General features: G+C 41.2%; 1 protein-coding gene across 1 annotated transcript in view; it reads left to right on the top strand.

The window, feature by feature from the left end:
* Nucleotides 1–24,818, top strand: part of PCTP (phosphatidylcholine transfer protein) — a 200,324-nt gene that overhangs the window by 69,228 nt on the left and 106,278 nt on the right. The window contains exon 2 of the mRNA XM_057317761.1: nt 22,605–22,693. The gene's annotated coding sequence lies outside the window, so the exon portion shown is untranslated. The remainder of the gene's footprint in view (nt 1–22,604; nt 22,694–24,818) is intronic.

A 24,818-nucleotide genomic window follows, 5' to 3' on the forward strand; every position in this document is an offset into this window, starting at 1 on the left:
TGTCCACCTTTGCTCAAGCAAATCAGTCAGGGGCCTTGAAAGAAAAAGTGGGTTTCCAGATAACAAGCTTGGGAAGGTTTGGTTTCATTCTATTTTGCTATCCGATGCCCCATCTCAAAAACAGATTCTTCAAGGACAGAGATTGATCCTCATTTATATGTATTTCAGGGCCTAGGACAGCGCTGGGTACACCGTTGGTGGTCAGAGAATATTGAGTCTTCCATTTTGGTGTTGATATGGAGAGAGGATTAGCGGGGATCCCCTGTGGGGTGTGGAGGGTGGAAATTTCACCTCACTAATGGAGAATACCCATGAAATGAAAAAGTGAAGCGTGCTAAGTAGGAACAACCTGCTTCTCGGCTCTCCCAGCTCATGCGTGTCTCCTTCACGCTTGGTGAGCGTCTCTGGAGGAGGTGCCAGCTCCGCTGTGCCATCTCAGACGGGGAATGCCGTCAACGTCAATGGTAATGAGGCTTTTTTCTTCCCTGGTCATTTAGAGCCAGGACACATGATATGCACAGCTTAATGAGTGGGAGGGTTTCTGACACAGGGAGGCTAGTTCTCCACTTATGATGCTCAACTTAGTGGAAACTGGTCCTTGGAAAGGCTGCTGTTGGGTCCCTGTCCTGGATTGTGGCACGGAGGCACTTAATCTTAGAGAAGCTACAGTTCCGTCTGGGAAGTCCAGGCTCGCTGGGGCTGTGCAGAGCCTCACGCTCTAGGTGAGGTAGGTAACTGTAGCAGAATCCAGGGGTCAGTGCTATTGCTGGCCCTGCTTCCTCTTCTACGTTAGGGTTTTAGCGCTGCTTTGAAATTATAACCACAATATTTTTGTACCTTCAATAGCAAAATGCTTTATAAATGAATGTTTTAACTTGAAGAATACAAACCTTTTGGGGGAACAATTGATTTGGAATTTCCTATAACACTAGAAGAATAAGAACACTGTCAAAGTAGTGTTTGGAGCACTTTCAATAAGAACCTTATAGGCTGTGCATATAAACATCATGAGATGAAACTTAATAGAGTGGAAAGGGGGAAATGTGAAGCCAGGGAACGTAAGAAGACCTAATTTCGAATCCCAGTCCTGCCAACAGCTAGCTCTGAGGACTTCAATCATAATCTCAGTTTCCTTATCTCTCTGTGAAAACAGGATAACAGTAGTTGTCGTGCCAACAATATAGATTTGCAAGGTGGCTCTAAGGAAATAGAGAACTTGGAAAATCTTTGGGAAGTTAAAACAGTTTTGCAGAGAATAACAATGACATCGGAGTTATCTGGGCCAGAGTGGTTAGACCAGGTGATTGTCTTGTAGCAGAGTTTTTTCAAAGAGTGCATCATGGTCATTGCAAACTGACATTGTCCAGGCCTTGTGCTTTGAGGGGCCCCGTGTTGCTTGGAAACGTAGTCACTGACAGTTTCTAAGTGGCTTAGAGACAGTATGGGGAAGAGAAAGATGTGGCATGGGATGATGGTGGGGTGAAGATGCTGAAATCACTGAGGCTAGGAACCTCCCATATATTTCCTAAGTCCTCTGGCTGGTCACTGGAAACATTTTTTTAGGGCCCTTCAAGGGTGTACTGTCATAGTGGAATGGGTCCTGGGAATCCCGTATCCTAGGGACCTCCCTGAAGGAGACTCCACTGTTCAGTTCACCATGCTAGCCACAGAAAAGAAATACTTCCAGTCCAGTGCCGAGGGCCACTTCTCGTAAAGGGATTTTTAAGTGGTCTTCTTTTACTAGTCCATCAATTTTCTGTTACACTGAAGTGAAGAACCTGTCCATGAATGCCCATCCTGAACCTTATGTATGGGGATGGTATTTTCTCCTTGAAGTTGGTGGAAATCCCATCTGGAGGCTTAGTGAGACAGGTTGAGATAGGAGAGAATGGGATTCTGTGGAAACTGCTGGTCTCTCAGGAGCCCCACACAGTAAACATCCTTCACAAGATGTGAAATATGCCCATTAGCAACTTTGAGAAGAGCAAAAGTGTTCAGGGGACAGGTGCTTTATGGCTAAGTGGAATAAACAGAGACTTCTTCACAAGCCTTTGTATTAATTGTTCTGAGAGGAAACAGAGGGTCCCCACAAGTGGGACAATGGAGGAAAATTTAATGCAGTGACAATTTTAAGAGGGTTGGGGAGTTAAGGGAAATCCCCAGGGGATGGGGAGACATGCAAGAACTAACAAGAGCTGGCAGCCATTGCCATCCCTAGCTCTGAGGTGGGTGAGAGGAAAGAGTTGTTGTCTGATCTCAAAGAGAGGCACAGGAGGGACACTGAACAGGAACCAAGGCCTTGGGTGGAGGCACACAATGACTAAAACCCCAGCCCAGCAAGGAGGGGGTGGGAATGAGACTCCTCTGATCTCATTATTTCCGTACTCTTACCTCCGGCGAGGGCTCTCTGTTGACTAAACCCAACGGGAAGCCAAAGGATAGGGCAGATGTAGAGGCTGCCTGCAGCCTCCCAGAGGGTGGAGAATCTTCTCAGACAGGAAAATAGAAGCTATCCAGCACACTTTTCTTGGCTAAAACACCCTATTTTAAAATAAAACATTCAAACAAAAACAAATATAACTTAGTGGAAAGAGCATAGAGACACCAGTGAGGGGACCAGAGTTCTAATCCCAGCTCTTCTACTCGCTTGCTGAGGGTCTTAGGTAGGTCATGTTGCCTCTCTCTGTGTTAGTCCTACTCTTTCTTCCCCCTTCAGGGTAATGTGTATGTTCAGTGAGTTTATCAGTACAGGGGTGTGGTGAACATGAGAACACAGTTTGAGCCCTGGTTATCAGAGGGGGACAGTGAGCAGCCACAGATGTTGCAATGTAGAAAGGGGGAGGATAGTGATGGGCCACTTGGATTCCTTGGAACCTGATAGGGACAGAATAAGAGCAGGAGGAGCAGAATCCTGAGAATAAGCAAAGCCCTGAGACTCTTCCTCCTCCCATGTTCAGCAAAGCATTCGAGGATGTTCACTGACAGCTGCAGATGTGAGCGTTGAAGCGAGAAGACAGGGAGGCTCTGTTTATCCCTGAGTACAAGGAACACTAACTATTTTCATTTAGTGGTTGCTTGCTGTTCTTGCCTAGTTGCCAGAAAGTGCATTGTTGATTATGCATCTCAATGACCATTTGTCTCAAATTGACTCTGTTGCCCACTCTTTAGAGTATATGGTCCAGAGAGTATGGGGTGTACTTACAAGTAAAGGGAATATTAGAAGAGACAGTATCTAAGAGATATTAGGGAAGTGCAGACCTAAGCCAAGTCTCAAAGTAGGAATATAGTAGAGAAGCATGAGATAAGAGGAATGGATATAAGAAAGAAGTCAAAGGTAAAATGTGTATAGTCCCTCCCAGGCAAGGCTAAGCCAGATATAGAAAATATCTGGACATACAGGTCACTGCTGGGGTGGGATCTAGATGCATGGAGGCTGGTTTCTTGTCCTGGTACTCAAAGCCATCAGGATTTGGAAGGGACACAGGGCAAATTCTGACCTGCTATACTCAGAAAGTAGAAGTCCATGGGAAGAATAGTAGACAAAGCCAAAAGAGTTCAAATGTAAGAATGTTGAGCATCGGGTGCCTGGGTGGCTCAGTCAGTTAAGCATCTGCCTTTGGCTCAAGTCATGATCCCAGGGTCCTGGGATCGAGCCCCCCATCAGGCTCCCTGCTCAGCAACTTCAGTCACACTTTCAACTGGACCTTATAAGAAGCACCTGAGATTTGGAAGACTGCCCCTGAGGCTTGGTATGCCCTTTATTTCAACCTGAGTCAGTGATCATCCTGCAGATCTCAGTTCAGTTGTCCCTTCTTCGGAGAAATCTTTCATGACTTCCCTGACCAGGTCAAGTCTTTCCTGCATTGCTCTGGGGACGTCACTTCTGTAGAACTTACCCTGGTGTGATCTTACAATTATTTGATTGGTGCCTGCCTGTTCCGTAGAGTATAAGCTCCACAAGGCCATGCCTGTTGCAAATCATTGCACTCCCTGATCTTAGTTCAGTTAAATGAACAATGCAGCCATGAGAAAAAGTTCTTGTTTTTCAGATTCTTGTCTTCCTTCCTAGTACTCGGAATCTCTTGCTTGGCTTGGCCCCTTCATACTCATGATTTTGGTTGCACATTTTGCTTGACTTTGATTTTAGTTTTTACCCTGGATACTGTCTTGGCTCCAAGGTCTGTATCTTATTTACTAGGTAATAGTAGACAGAGGAACTACACAAGTAATGGAAGGACAAAATACTTGAAGGAACAAGTAAAAAGGGCCAGGACAATTGCTAAAAATAAAGTGTTATAGAGTACATGTTCGTGCATCCCCAAATTCATATGTTGAAATCTTAATTCCCAATATGAAGATATTTAGAAATGGAGCCTTTGGGAGGCAATTAGGTCATGAGGGTGGAACCCTCATGAATGGAATTAGTACCCTTATAAAAGAGATCCAGAGAGCTTTCTTGCCCCTTCTGCGAGGAGATGACCCTCTATGATCCAGAAAGAGAGTTCTCATCAGAAACTGAATATGCAAGTGCCTTATCTTGGACTTTCCAGCCTTCAGGACTGTGAGAAATAAAGTTTTGTTGTTTTAAGTCACCAAGTCTATGGTAGTTTACTATAGTACCCTGAACGGACTAGACAGAAATTGAGGTCAAAATTCATTTTTATTAGCCTTTTGCTGTGCAAGTAAGGCATGGAATCAAGGAAACCAGGAGAAAAGAAAAATTCGAAGAATGCCCTGAAATACTAAGCACAATCAAGCCAATTTGAGTAAAAGGGTACTGAGCTCATCAATACAGACCTTTATAACTTTAGAGCTCTATGATGTCAATGGCTTTCTTACTGTTCTGCCTCTTATACTCCTTCTGGTTTGTTCTGAACAGTGCCTCCAAATTACTCTTTCAGAATACTGTTGGCCATGAAATTGCTTTCAACTCACACTCCTACAGAACAAACACGCAAATAAAAGCACTCACCTCTTTAATGAGTATTTGTGTTATGTTTCTCATCCTGGAAGTCCGGAAATTCAGAATTTAATCTGTAATTAAACGGTAATGTTATTTATGGCTAATATTTATTAAGCATTTATTGGATCCTCAGTTTTGTGCTGAATGCACTGTAATATTCATGCTTAATCTTCACAAAAACCCTATGGGATAAAAACTCTTATACACAGTTTTTTTTTAAAACATAATAATAATAATAATAAATATCATGTGATGTTAGTCACCATACAGTACATCATTAGTTTTTGATGGAGTGTTCCATGACTCATTGTTTGCATCTTATACACAATTTTTAGTTGAGAACAAATAACGTTTGAAAATGAAAAACTGCCTAAAGTCACATTGCTAGTCAGGGGTGAAGCCAGGATTTGAATTCAGGTCTATCTGATTCTGGGGCTTAAGCTTTCATGGATGTAGTGGTGGAAGTGTGCAAACCTTTTTCACTATTCCAAAAAAAACATCGTGGAGCTGGTAATCTAAATACTCTGTGACTACAGCCGTAACCTCTACTGCAAGAGAATAATCATTTTCTTCATCATTTGCCCATAATCATTGTAAATATTAACTTATTTGGTAAATATTATGGTAAATATTAATTTAATTAATATTGGCCAAAATTAATTTTGACCATCATGGGCTAATCATTTTATTTTCATTTTCCTTGATCCCAGTTCCATAGGAAGAAGTGGATTTGGGTTTTGCATCATTAGATTGGAAGCTCCATGAGGACAGTGACTCTGTTTGTTTACTGTTTTATCTCAGCCTTTGGCCCAGGAACGAGGTCAAGAAGTCAATATTGATGTAGTCTATTTTATTACAAAGTGTCTGTAGACTTTCTGTGCCTTCAAAAGCTGAAAGTAATAATAATAATAATAATAATAATAATAAAATAAATTTAAAAAAATAATAGAAATAACAGTTCTTTAGAAAGAGGGAAATTTTTGCTTATGAAGTGACTGGGACTGATGGTCGTCAAAAGGAGAAAAGAAACTTATGGCTGACAGTGGGGAATTGTTTGAATATGAATTGTAGGAATATGAATAATGCTCGGGTTAGAATATAAAGTATTTAGAATTTAAAGTGTGATATGTGGAAAAGAAAATTAAAGTTAATATGTATAAAATTAAAATGTATAAATGTGTAAAAATGAAAAATTGATTTGACAGTATAGGGAAACTCAATGCAAACAAAAAGGAGATTGTTTCTGGGAGTACATTTCAAGTGCATGTCAGAATTAGAAAATAAGGTTGAATATACAATATTTTTAAAGACTTATACACTGAAATCTTTTAATTTTCTCATAATAAAAAAGATCAAGTAATACTAATTTGTATTTGCTTGCTGACAAGTCAGCCAGTAGAATTTTCATTGTTTATGGCCAGTTAAGGTTGTGATATGTAAAATGAAATCCACTATAATCTCTGATCACACACTGATTCATTTTAATTTCTCAAAAGCTAAGATGTTTTAGAAGCCTATGAAATCTCATAAAATTCTTACGGGAACAGGAAGAAAAGAAGTATAAATATATCAAAGGCGGAACTTAAAAGTATGGCCTCTGTCATCTCTTCTCTTGATATCATAAGTGAGGAATTTTTTTGGTGGTAAAAAGAAAGCTCTCAAGTGTGTAAAAAATGCTGAAGTCTTTGAAGAACAAAACAGATATGCATGATAACAGAGGAAAAGAAAGGGGAAGAAGGTGAAGAACTGTTGAGTCTGAATGTTGAAAATAAAATTCAAAGAAACCTATCTGTTGACAAGGTCAACACAATGAAGGAAGAAAGAGATCAAGCAAGACAAAGGCTCTGCCCTACAGACACATTCCAGAGTGTCCAGGAGGTGACAAGGAAAAGGGTGATGATCCTTGTAAAAAGAATGGATAAAAATTGTGCCAAGAAATAATCTGCTGATAACTAAGAGTCTTTCTTCTTTCCAGAACTTGTCTGAGACAACAAAGGTGGCACAGAGAAGGACAAGATAGGGTCACCAAAGGCTAAAGTTGATTAAGGGCAGAGCCCACAGTTCTAGACATGAAAACCATGAGCTGATTGTCAGTGGAGAGACCCCTCCCTGGGTCTGCTGGCCTTCTTGCGAGTGTTGTATTTCAGAACCCCATCAGAGCAGATTTCTTTTTTTTTTTTTTTTTTAAGATTTTATTTATTTATTTATTCGACAGAGATAGAGACAGCCAGCGAGAGAGGGAGCACAAGCAGGGGGAGTGGGAGAGAAAGAAGCAGGCTCATAGCGGAGGAGCCTGATGTGGGGCTCGATCCCATAACGCCGGGATCACGCCCTGAGCCGAAGGCAGACGCTTAACCGCTGTGCCACCCAGGCGCCCCCAGAGCAGATTTCTGACTGCAGAGTTCAATAGTTTGAGGGAGAAGGGCTTGACAAGCTTGATATAATTAGGAAAGGTAAGGGTGATATTGAAATGGAAAGGAAATATATATTGTACTGGTTTTCTATTGCTACTGTAACAAGTTATCACAAAGTTAGTGTCTTAAAACAACACAGATTTATTATCTTAGTTCTTTTTAAGATTTTATTTATTTATTTGAAAGACAGAGACTGACTGAAAGAGAGAGAAAGCATGAGCAGAGGGAGGGGGAGAAACAGACTCCCTTGCTGAGCAGGGAGCCCAACACGAGGCTCAATCCCAGGACCCTGGGATCATGACCTGAGCCAAAGGCAGTTGCTTAACCGACTGAGCCACCTCGGTGCCCCAATCCTAGTTTGAGGTCAGAAGTCCCAAATGGGCTAAAATCAAGATGCTGGCAGGAATGCATTCCTTTCTAAGGGCTCTAGAAGAGAATGTTTCCTTCTCGTCTCCATCTTCTAGAGGCTGCCTGCATTCCTTGGTTTATGGCCCCCTTCCATCTTCAAAGCCAGCAATCTTTGGTTCAGTCTTTCTCACATCGCATCACTGACACAGACTCTTCTGTATCCCTCTTCCACTTAAAAGGATATTGGGTCCAGGATAGTCTCTATCTCAGGATCAACTGATTAGCAACCTTAATTCCATCTGCAATCTTAATTTTCCTTTGCTATGTAACCTAACATATTCACACTTTCTGGGGATTAGGACATGGAAATATATGGGTGGGGGGAGGGCATAATTCTGTCTATCCTCTTATTTGAATGTCCTGTCAGTTTTGTTTTCACTCTGTCGTATGGAGAGATAGGTTCAAATCCGAACACCTGAAATTCATGCCAGATTTAATCTTGAGAGACTTCATGCCAGTTTCTATCTGATGTACGTTCTTCTGGGGAAAGGGTTTCTAACTCTGAAAGGAGTTTCTGATTCTCCAAAATACTAAACACTGATTTGGAGAGTGAGTCAAGACCACAAAGATCCTGGAACCTAATGATCTTTTAAAAAATTTTTCTTGGAGATTCTTTCTTACAAAGCTAGTCAAAGAAAATAAGGATTATAGCACATAAATCTTTTGGTGTTGGTTTGCCATTATGACCTTTATTCATCAAAATTGTTTAAGGATTTGATCATGGAATTTACATTAATCAGAGTAACTAATTTCCAGTAGTAATAAACATAATTTTTTTTCCCTAAAGGATGCAGTAGAAAATATAATATTGCAAAGGACTAGCTATGGCCACTGCTTTAGGTTTATGCCATCAGTAGAAAGTATGAACAGCATGAGTTATTTATCTATAACATGGTTTGGGTTAACATGTTATTCCTGCTCTTCAAGCACTAAATTCTTAGAAGATGTATACTTAGCTTTTTTTCTATGTACTAGTTAGGCACATAATGTTTACCAGTATGCCATGGTGAATATGCCTGCAAGAAATAAATTGTTGCCAATGTCTATAATCTAAATGCAGGAACTTTAAAAAAAATTAGAATGCAACACATTCTATATAAAGGAGAACTCAATTCTCAGTTTTATTATTTTATAAATATTTTCATGAAATGTAGGAAATCAGTTTCCTAGTTTCTTAGTTCCTAACCTGGGTAATTAAAGTAAAATAAACAGGGTCACAGTATTGCTCTAACATCATTTATTCATCCATTCATTTAACATCTACTGAGGGCTGCTATGTCCTGGACTGAGTGTAAAGCAGTGAACAAAACAGAGGAGCGGAGAGAACCTGCTATAGGTAGGATTTCAGAAATGTTATTTCCCTTCCCTTGCTATTGGATAGAATGTCCATGCCAAAAAAAATTATTATTCAGAGTTACGGTTAAACTTTATGTAACTGGAATGTATTTGGAAACATTGATGCATAGCTCAGGGCTGATCTTCAGAGAAAGTGTCCATGTGTTTATGTCAAAGAGAAAAGGCACAAAGAAATGAAATCTTCTATGAGAATTATAAAATTTATGACTTGTTTCTAAGCCAAGGGCAGGGACAGCATTCCTAAATAAACACTGCTCTCATCTAGATGAAGAGAAGTAACAGAAAATGAAGCTAGCAAGCTTCCCATGACTTCACTGCCGTCTATTATGTGACCTTCTGTGGCCGGGTCAGACACACCTTCACATTTCCTCCCCAGCAATCCAGAAATCCTACAACAAGTCACCTTTAGGAAATCATTATAGTATTGATAAAACTATTACTCTGAGGTTGGGGCCAAGAACTTTCTGGGCACCACTGAGGAGAATGACCTGGGCTGGACCTAACTCTTTGTATTTTATCTACATTAAAAAAAATATAGAATATCTATCCATGACCAGTTTGCTTTCCTTTCCTTCCCTCCATTTTTCCCTCCCTCTCTTCCTTTTTTTCCTTTCTTCTGAATTCCTTCTTTCCTGCCCTCCTTCCTTCCTTCTCGCTCTATAAGTTCCTTATAGGCATAATCAAGTCTGTATTTTTCATCATAGTATCTTAGCACCTAGCATTCAATCAATATTGAAGGATTGAATGAATGAATGAGTGAATGAATTCAGCATGTGTGTGTGGAGAGCCTACCATGCATAGAGAATGGTAGTAGGTCCTGGGAGTTGGGGTGGAAAGAAAAGTGGATTTGAGAATGATGTAACAGTCCTGCGTTAGTGCAAGTCTGTGCCCTTCTATTAAATACTCATTGACCTGGGAACAGAGCTTCAGTCAGTCGGAAGTGCCAGGCTTGCATTCCCTCCTACCACCCTCTAGCTGTGTGAGCTTAGGGATATTATTGAAATCTCCTTGAGCCTCCTTCTCTTTCTAAAATGAAATAATACCTACCTGTCCTATCTACTAGGGTTTCTGTGAGGAGCAACTGATGCAGTGTATGTGAATTCCTCTGTCAGCTATTAAGCAATTAAAATATTTTGACCTAAATAAAGATGATACATATAAAAACACTAATAACTATAAAAGTAACATGATAATAGCACGAGAGAAGCTCAGATAAGATGCCCTGGATATGGTTTAAACTGTAAAAGTGTTAATTAGAATAGTATAGTAAACTTAATATTACTGTCTTCAATTTTATAGGTGAGGAAACAGATTCAGAAAAGTTAAGTCACTTGCCCAAGGTTATGCAGCTAATTAGTAGCTCAGATGAGATGACCAGAACTCCTTTTTCACTGGACTCTGTCTCATCCAATCAGTTCAAGTAGTATAGCCAAATATTAGCCAAAATATGGTGACATTATTGTCATTCTTCTGCCATTTCATTTCTTGGTATTCCTGGGTTCAGACTTAAGAGCACGCATAAAAGTGTTATCTTTTCTACCTATCCTTAAATGATCCCAAGAGGGTTATCAGGCATAAATCAGGAAATAAATAAGCTTTTTTTTTTTTTGGTTGGTTAAATGATAAAGTGATTTCAAATTATGGCAAACCTTAGCATCATTGGTTCAGGGGAAAAAGAACTATATTTCTTGTTCCAATAAATCAGCAGTCAGCTTCAAATACATGGCAGCTGAAGGGCTGTAGCCTGGGTTCCCTCTAACTCAGGACGTTTTGTCAGAGTGAAGATGTCCTGTTCCCCCAGGAGAAATATAGCCTTGCAGGAGGAGAGCAAAGAGTAAGCATGTGCATCCCGTGTGAGCTCAGCGTACTGTCAACAAGTGATATGTTTTCTTACTCTGTGAGGCTCCTCTTGTGACCTGGACTGGGGTCCTCCACTCGGAGTTCTGTATCTCTGCCAGTGTAGATGATGTAGCTGGAGGGAATAGGACATGTCTCTGGGAAGACTGCCAGCTGCTTTCTTGGGCCACTCAAGTTTAAAAGAGAACGTTACACACATACCTTTGGGGGATGGGGGAATGGGTTTCCTGGAAATGATAGTCATAACTGGATGAGCACTTGTTCTGGGTGATTCTAGCAGAGTGCCTTTGTGCCAGACACCCTATAGCTACACACTCTCATTCTTTCTCTTCAGATTCTCTCAAGTCATGACATACCTCTGACAATTATTTCTTTCAGCTACTGTATTTGAGTTTGTTGCTCTATCCTCTTAGGCCACGGAGGGATTTCTGGTGGCCTTTATAAAGGGACACACTGGTCCCCATTGCCTGCCTGTTGTTATCCTGTCTTTCTTCAGCCATTTCCTGGGAGGAACTTCCAGCCTGGGTACAACATGTGCATTTTACCAGCCTGCTTAATTACTATTCTTCGTGTTTTATCTGCAACTCCAGAACATTCCTCCAGAACAGAGACTCCTTGTTGTCAGGCTTCACCATTTACTCACTGTGTAACCTTGAGCAAATCATTAATCTTTGTGTGCTTCAGTTTGTTCATGAGTAAAACAGGAAAGGTCATAGCACCTGCCTCATCGGGGCAGGGGAAGGAGGGGAAGTAGAGCACAGAGATTGAGAGTATGCATCTGTGGGGTTTCAAATCCCAGCTCTTGTCATTTTCTGTTTGTGGGCCCTTCGCTTCTTGAAGCCTCCAGTTTTTCTCTTTTCAAATGGAGATCATAAGAGGACCTGTACCATAGAACTGAGATGATAATGAAATGAGGTGATATTGATCAAGTGCTTAGCACAATTCTTGGCATTGAATGTGTAAGTGATCAGCAGGTGAGGGGGAGGATGAACAGCAGCCACAACCTCCTATTGATTCTGTTGGGAAGTCATCCTCCTCTGTGTTCTTTTACCTAAAAAACCCATTGTTCTTTTATCTAAAAAGAGGGGGGAGGGAGAATGATCATACTTTGCCTTTGCCAAGGAACAAGAATGAACATGAATAATGACGTGTATGAATGTGCTTTGAAACATACAAAGAACCACACAAATCCAAGGAAATAATAATTCTCCATCTATCCTTCTTGGAGTAAGAATCAGAACTGCTCTAGGTCCATGTGATTCAGAATAGAAACTTGCCTTTGATTCCTCAATTTTTCAAGTAACACAGTTCGAGCACAACACACCTCCTCTCCCCAGAGACCAATCACTAACTGTCATTTGACACATTTACAGCACACTTCTTTCAAAGAAAACGCTTATTGAATGTCCTACAGGCCCCTTCTCCATTTCAATGAGCTACATGCTGTTTCTCTAACAGCCTAACCAGCTCAGCTTCCCCTCTTATTCCCACAGGGTTAACTCTTTCTGCTCAAAGGAGCACAGGCTCATGTTGAGCCAGCAAAAGTGTATTCATTATAAAACCCCAAGCACAGCAGGATAGAACAGATCATTTGAGTTTTCCTAGAGGGCTGACTCCTATTACTCTTAGACCAAATTTTGTATTTCTGGACTCACCATTTGCACTGAACCAATGACCAGGACTCCAGAGGGTAAACCTACATGAATGCTTTACCAGGACAGTAGCATCTCTGCCCTGCTAATGTTCAGGGTTTAGGGTTTACCTAACAGCCTCAAAGACTTAGTACCTGTGAGTCCTAGACTGCTATCTTCAGCAGGCCCTTTAACGAGTTCTGCTTGGGGCTTCTAGCCAGTTAGACTGGTCTTGTTGACTGACTCTGGAGTTTTGCTATTGACACCAGGGACCCTGCCTGCTCCTCCCTGCTTTGTCTGCTTTAGACCATTGGCCAGGCAACCACAAGACCTAGGTTTCAATCCTGATGCAGATTTGCTAGCTGTGGATATAGTGGGGGCACAGGGATGCAAAAGCACCTAGCTCCAGGGGGTCCCAAATAGACCAGATTCACCCACTTGCCACTTACAAAATCCAAAGGCAGAGAAATGAGTGGTGGTAAAACAAGAAAGGAATTTATTTCAGTGAGGCCGATACCAGGAAGACAGAGGACTAGCATCTCAAAGACTGTCTCCAAAAGTGCTCAAAATACTTCCAAGTTAGTATAAGGAAAATGTAGGACAAATGTCAGTGGGTACATGCAGGTGGGCAGTAAAGGTCAGGGTGATCATTGTCTTGGGGGCCCATCACATGGGGTCTTGCTGGCTCAAGGCAGTCCTTAGTGCTTGGCGGGGTAGTTTCAGTGCTCATCATGGGATGCTTTGCTGGCAGGGTCTTTTGCCTGAGATAAGAGATAAACTGGAAAGAAGGTTAATTAGAAGGTTTGAGGTCAAAATGGAGATAGTCGAAGTCCTTTTTCATGGGTGCTAAGTCAAATCAGCTTAGCTTCTTCAAGCTTCCATTTCTTTATCTGCAGAATGGGTTTGCATTAGTTTCCCTATATGCTGTTGTGAAGAATAAATGAGATAATGAGTGCAGCAATTGCTTTTTCAACAACTGGTACATGAGATGATCTCAAGCAGTATTAATTGAAATTGGATTCTTATCTGTTCTTCTGATATCTGAGTCCTTCCAGCTTCCCCATCCTCCAGATTTTTCCAGTCTTAGCCTTCACTGCCTAACCCTTCTCTGTTATTTATACTCCTTCAAGTGAACATACTGACCTTTGCATTGGATGCCTGGAAAATGATTTGTCTCAACATTCTAAGTCCATCTGTCAATTAAAATAAATTTAGTGCATTTCTCAAGCCTTCAAGGTTCATTTCTACTGGAAAAATCCAAATGCAAATGAGACATCTGGTTCTCACAGATGGTCCATGCATTACTTGCATCTTTGTCAAATAAAGTTAATGTGAAGCCTCATGTAGACATGGTCCACAAGTCCTTTGTTTTCTGTGTTAGGGATTAGAAGAATATGATGAAAAAAATGGCAAGAGTATGATGAAACTCTTTTCTGAAGTCCTGTTAATTTATGTCTTGCTGTAAGTCTAATCATTCAATTGTTCTTAGCAAATGCTTTTTTATTTTTCCCATGTATGTGGTGCTGTTTTCAATTCTATAGGAAGTTCAAGAAAACCATGGTGTAAACTCTGCTCAAAAAGGTATCATAGGGGCACCTGGGTGGCTCAGTCGGTGAAACATCATACTTTTGATTTTGGCTGAGGTCATTATCTCAGGGTTGTGGGATTGAGCCCCACATCAGGCTCCTCACTGGGCATGGAGCCTGCTTAAGATTCTCTCTCTCCCCTTCTCCCTCTGCCCCTCCCCTCTCTCAAATGCCCTCTCTCTCAAAAAATGAATGAATGAATGAATGAATGAATGAATGAATCAACCAATCAATCAATCAATCAATCTGGGGGAAAAAAGTAACATAAATTCTTTCAAAAACCCTATCTTTTTATATAGGTCTCAAACCATACATTGCACATCCTAGGGCTGGGTTTTCTAATTGGAGTCATGATTTGCAAACTCTGGGTCTGATTATTAATTTAAAATCAATTAAAAGTCAATAAATATTTATTAAGTGATGCTACTTTTAGCTGTGGGTTATCAGTGATAAACCAAGTTCAGTGTTTGCCCTTTAGAAGATTTTAGTTTACTTGAGGGAGACAGACAAGTAACTGGATAATTATAGTACAGTGTGATCAGTCCAAATGTCAGAGCTATAAGATGGAATTGAAAACACACACACACAAGAGCTGGGGTGGGTTTTAGTCCAGGCTCAAATGCCAGCTTCCTCCCCTGAACTACCCCGGCATTCATCTGAGCTGCCACGATGGTCCTTTTCCATTTTTGCATCCTCCACAAATATTTGTAGAATGAATGAACAATTTCCTTACCTTTTCCAAACACAGGAAGCTGGTATTTATAGCTGAATAGTTACTGTTCGATATCTGATCCTGTATACTGTTAGATAAGCTGGTAGCTAAGTGATAAAGTCCCTGGGAACCCCACCCCTGAGAACTTGCATCTTTGCACGACCCTGAAAGGAATAGGAATTTAATGAATAAGTATGTGATCAAATAAAAGAACCTACCTCTGGAACTTAAAACATGGCAGATTTGGCCACACATCATGCTGGGGGATGAGGAAGGGGTCATAGGAAAACCAACTGTGGCTAAAGGATCTTTACAAATATTTATGCAAGAATACCCTGCTATTCCCTCCCTTAGCCCATGGTCCCTCTTTATTTCTCAGTTTGCTTCTTCAACCCCCATGTTTAACCTGGCTTCTATCTCCACTTCTGACCCTTTTCACATTTGGAGACCTGCCCTATTCCCCTTACCTAACCTTTGCTTCTACCTTTATTTTTCATTTTTTCTGCCCTCTTGGTATCACTGTTAACTGTAGCTTCAAATAAAGGACCCCTACATGGTGGCTTCCTTTCTGAGTTACACTCACAGGCTGTCCCCCCAAAATTAGGACAAGTAAAGGAAGATGGAATTGAGATGTTTGAGTCCCACATATGACACTGACCAACTATGTGATCTTACATAAGTGTCTTTACCTTCCTGTGTCTACATTCCCACCCGGAAAAATAGAAGTAATATTTTATAACCACTCAGGTGGTTCTGAAAATCAAAATTGAATATAAGTGTCGGGGACAAAGATGACACTCAACAAATGGCAGTTCTTTTCCTTGTCACCTCTTTCAGCTATGGCCTCTGTTTCCTCCCAGGCCCTGATGTCAATGTGACATTTCTCCTAAAGCAAAAGGATTAGGCATGCCCCTTCCTAGGGAAATTCCAGACTCACCTACCTTTGGTGCTTCCTCCTGCTGTTCAAAGATTGTTTCCTTTGCTGTCTTGGTTCATCTCAGGAGCACTGGTGTATTCCTCAATCCAACACTTGTCAATTATTTTGCACCTAACTCATTGATAGTTTAATATGATGCAAATTCATGTATTGGTAATACCAAAAGAGACAAGTTAACCAGCAAAAGAAGGACTTGAGATATATTACATTTTTTCCAATGATATAAAACAAGTATATCCTGGCTATCTTATTTTTAACTTGTGCCTTAAGGGTTTTATATTGCCTTTGTGTATACATAATCTTATGTACATGCACTAAACTGTGAAAGTATTTTTGCCTTAGTAACCTAGATCTAAGTAGATCCTCATCCCCTGAGCCTCACTCTGTTGCCCTCTTCAAGAGGGAATGGTAGCCCCTGCTCTTTGTTCACTCGGTGGCAATGTGGGGACACCAAGAAAGAAATGCAATTTAAAAGATTTCTAAAGAGGGGTGCCTGATGGCACAATCAGTTAAGCATCTGACAGTTGGTTTCAGCTCAGGTTGTAATCTTAGGGTCATGGGATCGAGCTCCGTGTCAGGCTCCACGCTCAGCACAGAGTCTGCTTGAGATTCTCTCTCCCTCTCTGCCCCTCTCCCTTGTGGTCTCTCTCTGTCTCTCTCTCAAATAAATAAATCTTAAAAAAAAAAAAGACTTCTAAAGAAGACCAAGAATGCATTCTAAGACATGGAATCAAAAGATTATGCCCAAAGGAGCCCAAGTTTTCAACTGATTTTTACCCTCTACTCTCCCAGAATAGGGGGCTAAATGAATATCTTTACCCTTCATCCTTAACCATCCTTAGGGATTGAGAAGGCAAATGGGACACTTGTCACCCCAAGTATTAGGGTTCTCCAGAGAAACAGAACCCATGGAACATCGTGTGTGTGTGTGTGTGTGTGTGTGTGTGTGTGTGTGCACATGTGCGTGCATGCGTGTGTGTATTGAAGTATTGGAAGATCAAGTTCTTTGCAGAATGTTCAAATATATTTGGGGCATTATAAGTTTGAGATTCCTCTAAAAAGGTAGTTAATGTAGGAGTTCAGAATACTAGGAAAGGATCAAGACAACTGGTTTATGTTGAATGGTAAACCGGGAAGATGAATATATATAAAAGCTACAGGTGCTCTTTGGGGATGTTTTATGACCAAAGTGTATGTTTGATTTTACCTGATTTCAAAAATTTGCCAGCCTAAAATGATTGCCATCATGCTGTCTGGCATGGAGTTTGGAATTAGAATTTTCCGTCTACTTGTATGCTGGAGAAACTCCCGATTACTTTCTTAGTATTCTTAAGAGTATTCCTTCAACTCACTTCCTATCAGGGGAGGGAGAGCCTTTTCTACAGACACTTGTCCTTTTCTCACCAAGCACAAAGAAATACCAGTCTTACTCCAAGATCAGCTGGTTATTAAGATAAGTAATTCTGTCCTTAGCTGGTCTAATGAGCTGGCATGAAATGTGGTCTTAAACACAGCTCAGAAATAATGTATTTATTGTTTGCCATGAAGCCCTCATTTCATATTCCTCCATTAACCACATCTTACCTGAACATTTTCTCAACCTCCAACTCAAGTGATCCCTGATTTCCCTTTAAAGGCATCAGTTCCCAATATTGGAGGCTGCCTGTTTTCCTGTGTACCTTCAGGTGATGAAGGAGCATGTGGGTTGGAGTCTAAAGTTTTTAGCTAAAAATTCATGTTCCTCATGCCATCCAGCTTTACCAATATTTGTCTTTCATCTGTGCTTCCAGATACTAACTTCCTGACCATCTCCTGTCATTCAGTGAGTTTGGGTATCTGCCTCCATCTCTTTCTGTCATCCTTCTGGATGATCCCAGTATCCTAGTCCCCTTATTTGAATGTCTCCCTAAGGCACTCAGTGGTGCATCAGAGGCTACATAAAGCAGCTGGGGGGGGGGAGTAACATATATGGAGAGCCAAATATTATTTGAAGATTTTGGATGAGGGATGTGCACATTGAAATAAGTACAGGTGGAGTGTGAGGTAGAATGTAACTATATGGAGATATTAAAGACAGAACAGAGACAGGTTGCTTATGACCGTATCTCCAGCAGCCAAGGCTGTGCATTTTTTATGCTTTTCTTTAAAGATTCTTGGTGGAAGAGTGTGACAAATGCTACCTTAGATTTTAAGTTCCTCGAATGCCTCAATTCAGCCACCAATGCCCATGGCCAAAACCCTAAGAATCTTATTTGTCATCCAGAACTTGCTCATCTCTGAAGTTTTATTTCCAAGCATCATAGTCTCTATGTAACTTTGTAAACTTTGTTAATTTACTTGCAGGAAAATGGTGTTTCATTTAAATTCACTTTACAGGGGCACCTGAGTGGCTTAGTCAGTTAAGCATCTGCCTTTGGCTCAGTCATGATCTTGGGGTCCTGGAATCCAGTCCTGTGTCCAGCTCCCTGCTCAGCAGGGAGTCTGCTTCTCCTTCACCCTCTGCCTCTCCTCCTGCTGGTGTGCTCTCTCTCTACCTCTCTTTCTCGTGCTCACTCTCTCCTCTCTCTCAAATAAATAAAATCTTAAAAAATAAATTCACTTTACATTTGATTCCTAATTGAGGTTGATTTTCCTTCATGTTTGTTGGTCATTTTTATTTATATTTTGTTCATTTTCCTACATAGGTATCTATTTTTTTTTAAAGATTTTATTTATTTATTTGACAGAGAGACAGACAGCCAGCGAGAGAGGGAACACAAGCAGGGGGAGTGGGAGAGGAAGAAGCAGGCTCCCAGCAGAGGAGCCTGATGTGGGGCTCGATCCCAGAATGCCAGATCACGCCCTGGGCTGAAGGCAGATGCTTAACGACTGAGCCACCCAGGCGCCCCTAGGTATCTATTTTTTATAGTCGGGTAGTACTTTCACCAGCAAAAATGTTTTATTTAATTTTTTATCATTTGGTCTTTATAAATCATTCCATTTTAAAAATTATTATTATTTTTTAATTCAGCTTACTAAGCTTAAAAGAAACTGTTTTAAAAATAATTGGGTTTAGGGGCACCTGGGTGGCTCAGTTGGTTGAGCGTCTGCCTTCCGCTCGTGTCATGATCCTGGAGTCCTGGGATGGAGCCCCATGCCCAGCCCCCTGCTGCTCTCTCTCTCTCTTCTTTCTCTCTCAAATAAATAAATAAAATCTTAAAAAAAAAAGAATAGTTGGGTTTAAAAAAATTACCATTGCTTTAGGAGTGAACTGTGTCTTAACTTTATAGGTGAGTAAGTCTCATCTGGCAATTGACCTTTGGCCAGTTCTTCTGAAGTGAACTTTTACCTGCCTCTAGTAATTATAAATATTATCTAGAAGCTTATTAAAAATTTTTAAAGTCTTTCATTAATTTTTGTGTTCAAAATCTCATATACCTGAGAGAAGCTTTCTTTCTAAGGACAGATTCCTTTTATTTTTAATGACTAATCAAAAGAAATATCTAGTTAATAATTTATATAGTGTCACTCCAGACCTTGGAACTACCAGGAACTTTGAAAAGACTCAAGTAAGTAAATCCCAAATAGACCTTTAGATTCAAATGCTTAGGCAGCAACTACTCCTGATTTTGCCTGGTATTAAGCCAGCACATAGTATTAGACTTTAAGTTTAGGTCCAGTATTTAGAGCTTTAATATTAGGATCTTGCACACAGCCTTCCCCTCTGTGTTCTCACTGTGGGAGGAATGCCTCCCTCCCCTGTGCTTTATAGTTTGTCAAAGGCTTACCAAAGCAATTTTTAGTATAAACAGACCTTTCAGTTTTGTTTTGTTTTACTACTCGTAGAATCCCTCTTCGCAGGGAGAGCATCCAAATTATAGACATGAAGCTGTACTCATAAACCCCAGTCCCTTTGGACACTGGGACTTCATTTCTGGTAAAGCACATCTGTCTGCTTTCCCAGGGGTCCTCTTAGACCCTCAAGCAAGTAGATCCATGGTGGGTCCTGCCTAGGAGTCTGTTCAATGTTCACAGATGTGTCAGAATCCAGAGGTGGTCCAGGACTCAAGCTAGTATCTCTGCCCACCAGCACTGGGTATTCTAGAGCCAGAGGGCGAACAGTGGTCAGAATCGGGGAGAGCAGCTGCTACTGAGCCTCTAGAGCTATTTCTGTCCATGAGCCACAGGCATTTCTGGTTGAATGCTGCCACTCACAGCACTCACAGAAGATCTGGAAGCCATTTGGAGATCAAAGACACCCACAGACTGCAGCAAAGCAAAGCTGGGGCAGCTTCTGGCTATACAAAGGGTATTAACATACACTTCTATTTAAGAGGCTTGGAGGCTTCCTGGTAGAGCTTCTGGCTGAAAGTTGCTGAAGAAGATTCATGGCTTCAACGTTTTCTTCAAGCCCAAACCTAATTGGGTTTGGATCAGAATCAGGAAGCACCCTTAGTAGAATGAATGAAGTGTCCAGAAAGGAGTCTGTCAAAAGTTGGGAAATGAGGGCACTCTCTCCACCCTCCTCTCAGCACTCAGATGGTAAGGACTTGGCCCTCTTGACTGCTCAGGGTGCAGATGGGATCCCTAGATGCAGTGAACCCAGAGTCTGTTTCCGGTCCTTGGAGCACACAGCAGATTTCATGTGATGCTCAGCTTTGGAGTTCCTGAACCAAGAACAACAACAAAAAATACACTCAATTCCATTTCTTATTTAGTAATCCTCCTTTCATCCCTTATCCTCCCTTCCTTCCCTTTGTTTTTTCTCCTCTATGCTTCTTCTCACCTCCTCTTGCCATTCTTCCTTCTCCCTTCCATCCCCTCTTCTCTCTCCTTTCCTTGCTCTTGAGACTCTTAGAATTTAATGTTAGGAGAGGTTGGTACAAGATAGTTTAAACTCTTGCCTCCTTGATCAGGGTCCAGTCGTGCCTCATGACTGAGAGGAAAGAATGAATTCCTTTGGGGTTCATGAGTCTGAGCCCTGAGACATTTCCTGTGGAAACCCCACTATCAATTCATCACCCCACGGAGAAGCTGATCAAACTTCCAGAATGAGACATGGAGGCAGAAACCACTGGGGAGACCCACTAGGGGTCACCAGAGTGGGCTCTGAGAAGGGACAGGGCATTGAACCAGAAGAGAAACAGACAACCTGTGATCTAATCTTGCTTTCCACTTGGGAGTCCTTGGGCAAGGCAAGGCACCTTCCCTCTCTGCGCCTCAGAGTTCTATCTGCAAAAATTAAGATGCTGGACTCAAAGGGCTTTTCCAGTGCATTAATTTTTTGGTCTCCTTTGTTATGGCATTGCCATAAGACTGAATGCTCCCCCCCCCAAAACAAATGTTATTTTCTTTGATAAATGAGCAGGCTTATAATGTAAGTGACCCTTGAAAAAATTTGCAAGCAGAGAAAGGGAAGCAATTCCTGTTTGAATCTGACCCGGGGGCAGTGGATGGGTGGTTCCACCCTGTCTTCTTCCCAGCCACCCACAGTCTCTGGCTCCTGCCTCAGTAGCTCATCTCTTACACCACCCACGAGCTCCAGGAAACTGAGCTCTTTCTCTCTCCAGTGTGTGCCTGGGGGTATAAATCATCTTCTTAGAAACTCAGAAGATTTAGAGGTTGAAAACTGAATGTTCCCTGGAAAACAAGCAAAAAAGCTAGTATTTCTGAATATAGGCTTCTGAATATGTTTGGGAGCCAAGCTCAGATAAGCTACACTCTTGATTGAGGTTGTGTTAGATCTACTGCGATCTAATGAGATCTTCAGACTCTCAGAAGACTCCCTCCCTCCAAGTTTTATAGAAACAAAATTCCAGTGTTGCCACAAGAGATCTGACAGTCTCTAAAGCTGGCTCTGTGATGGGACTATAACCAGTGTTTACAAAAAGTGGGGTCATCTGGGGGGTGGGCCACGGGAGCAGATCAAAGATAATCCTCATTTCTGCTAAGAATGCTCTTTCACCACCTACTCTGTTCCCCCAGACCACAGCTCTGGTCCCAATTGTTAAGTTTCCTCATAGGAGAGAATGAAAAAACATTAGTCTCTCTGTTCCATGGCCAGTAAAGCCTCTGGGAATGGAAAACTAAATTCAGGAATTCATTTGGGGAAATAATTACTGGTTGGTTGATTTGTTTCCTTGTCATCAGACTTGGTTTTTGTCCCTGATCATTATTACAAATGGTTCCCTTTGGCCTGGCACGAGCCAGACCTATGAGAGGTGGGGGTCAGTTACAACCTTGGCCTTTGCTCCACATCTATGGTGAGGGGCTTCCAAGAGCTGTGGGGAAAGAGGTGGGGCTCGGAGATGATTTGCTTTTGGGGAAAATAGAATGAAATGTTAGGGCAAATTTCTTGTACTAGGAAATGCATTGTTTTTTTCTAGTGAAGAAGGTTCTCTGAGAAAGTGAATGAGGATAGAAAGCAGATGGTATTCCTGATACTTTCAGTAGTAAGATGGGCCACTCTAGTCTTTTCTTTCTTAAGTATTTCAGTTCCAAATTCTTCAGCGGATGATACCTAGACAGCATTGGCAAGACACCTCTGATATTCACACTCCTGTAGCCCTTTATAGACTATACTTCTCATAAATGATTGCACAAGGAGATTAATGGAGACAGCCATTATCCTTGTCATTATGCCTGGAAACCTTTGGGATGGAATGGGATTGTCTTCTCATTTCTCTCTTAATGTTTTGTAATAATTACGACTTCCCCAAACCTGAGGAGTTATGTCAGTAAACCCTGCTTTACATTCACAGGTGGGAAAACAAGACCAAATGACTTACTCTGACTGGATGCTGTGGACCAGTGTTAGAAATGAGACACCATCTGAAGTTGCAGCTTTTTGGTATGTATTTGCCTAAATTTGAATCTCAGGAATGGGGAAGAATGTTAGAGATAAATGTTCTAATTTTTATCCTCTGGAAACTCCAGTGAGTGATCCAAAGGTGCATAATTTGGAGTATGAAATGGAAACGGAAGTGACCAGATAATGTCCTTGAGCACTAATGTGTGCAAGAATGTTAATTATTAGAAAAACCAATGCTGGGAACACTGGGGCTTCAAGGAGGTCCCCTAGAGCCATATTCTTTGATTCTTTTTGCTGCTATTTGAGTGACTTCCTGCCTGCCATCTCTGTCACCTGGTTCATTAAGGATTTATTCTTCAAAGACTGTGCTTCTGGGAACGTCACGCTGCCCCTGAGTGACTCCTCCCCTCTGTCCTGGGCCAGTTGATCAGAGTGCTGCTCTCCTACAGTGTGTGGAAATATCAGGCTCTAACTACCCTCATGAGTAATGACATGCCTGGACTAACTGCTCACCTCAGCTCTGGTTGCCACAGAGATAGTTTCACCGTCCTCTCCATTCCAGCTTCCTGTTTCACCCTGCCTGTCACCCCTCCAGCGACCTTCCTCTTCTCTCAAGCTGGAAGTCTCTCGCCTGCTCTCACCAACCCTCTACTCTGCCCCGCCAGCTATCACAAACAAGCATCTTCCTAGATGTATCTCAACTTCATAAGGAGGAGTCCATGTAAGACAGTTTTTCCCTCTGCCCCAAGAGCAATCATTCTCAACTTGGCAGTCTCTCTGGGTTATGCCCCCCAAAATTCCCAGACCTAAAGTTTTCCTTTCGAGGCATAGACCCCAGGGGAGAAAGTCTAAGAAATACATCCCCAATCTGTTCTTTCTTTCAGCTGTCCTCCTTGTCTTATCAGAGAGCTTTGTAAATTTGTGCCCATAATTTCTCCAAATCTTCATATTTTTTTTACCCCCCACATAAGTCACCAGCCTGTTTGAATGACAGAGAGTTTATATTTCCATATGATATTCATACAAATATGTATATATAAAACCTAATTCCATTTAAATTAAAATAGACATATATATTTATAAAACTGAGAGACATTTACTTTTTACATTTTTAGTTACTTGACTATAAAAGTAACATATATGTGTTAGAACAACTCAAAAAAACATAAAAGGATCTAAAGCCAAATTACTCTTCTCCCGCAGTTTCACAGTGAGAGGTACCAATAGCACAGTGCCCACAAATAGATTTGTGGACATGTGTAATGTTTTATTCAAAATGTGATCACAGGGCTCAGTCGGTTAAGCATCTGCCTTGGGCTCAGGTCATGATCCCGGGGTCCTGGGATGGAGCCCCATGTGGGGCTCCCTGCTTGGCGGGGAGTCTGCTGCTCCCTCTCCCTCTAACCACCCTCCGCTCATACTTTTTCTCTCACTCACTCTTTCTCTCAAATAAATAAAATCTTTAAACAGAACAAAACAAAACACAATGTGATCATACGCCCCATACTATTAGTCTTTAACTCTTTTGTACTTGATATATTAGGACAATTCCTCTTTATTAATATATAAATCTTTCAAATTTGTCTATTGTTTTTAGTTGACTCATTTTTAAGAGTAAGTAAGATATGTAAAGAATATCTAAAGAGTAAAAGCAATAAATGTACAAAGTCAAAAGTGTAAACAATGGAAAATGGGCATGCAACAGAAAGTATCTTATCTTTCTTCAAACCGCTAGTTTCTCTTTCTCAGAAACCACAACTTTTAGTACTCCTGCAGCTTGTTTTGGAATTTTGGAACAATGGATCTCTTTCAAATACATGTCTACCTCACTTTCCCCCCTTTCTTCATACTCATAGGTTAGAAAAACAAAACAAAAAAATCCTTTCCTTTTGTAAATGCTCAGTGTCTTCATGACCTCACAAAGCACTAAATAGAAATCATTTTTCAGGGAAAGCCACAAACCATCTGCAGCTGATAGAAGAGTGCTAGGATAACTCAGAACTGGAATGAGCCATGGCCATTACAAGTCTAGAGGACCGTGACTTTTTTGCAGTTGACTGACCTGTTGAAATTTTGAAAGCTACAAAATATCTTGTCATAAAAATAAGCATATATGTGTTTGCATAAAATTGTAGGAGGCTCACAAATGTCCTGAAGCCCAGCC

Source organism: Ursus arctos, unplaced genomic scaffold (assembly GCF_023065955.2).
Source record: "Ursus arctos isolate Adak ecotype North America unplaced genomic scaffold, UrsArc2.0 scaffold_24, whole genome shotgun sequence".
Taxonomy (NCBI): Eukaryota; Metazoa; Chordata; class Mammalia; order Carnivora; family Ursidae; genus Ursus; species Ursus arctos.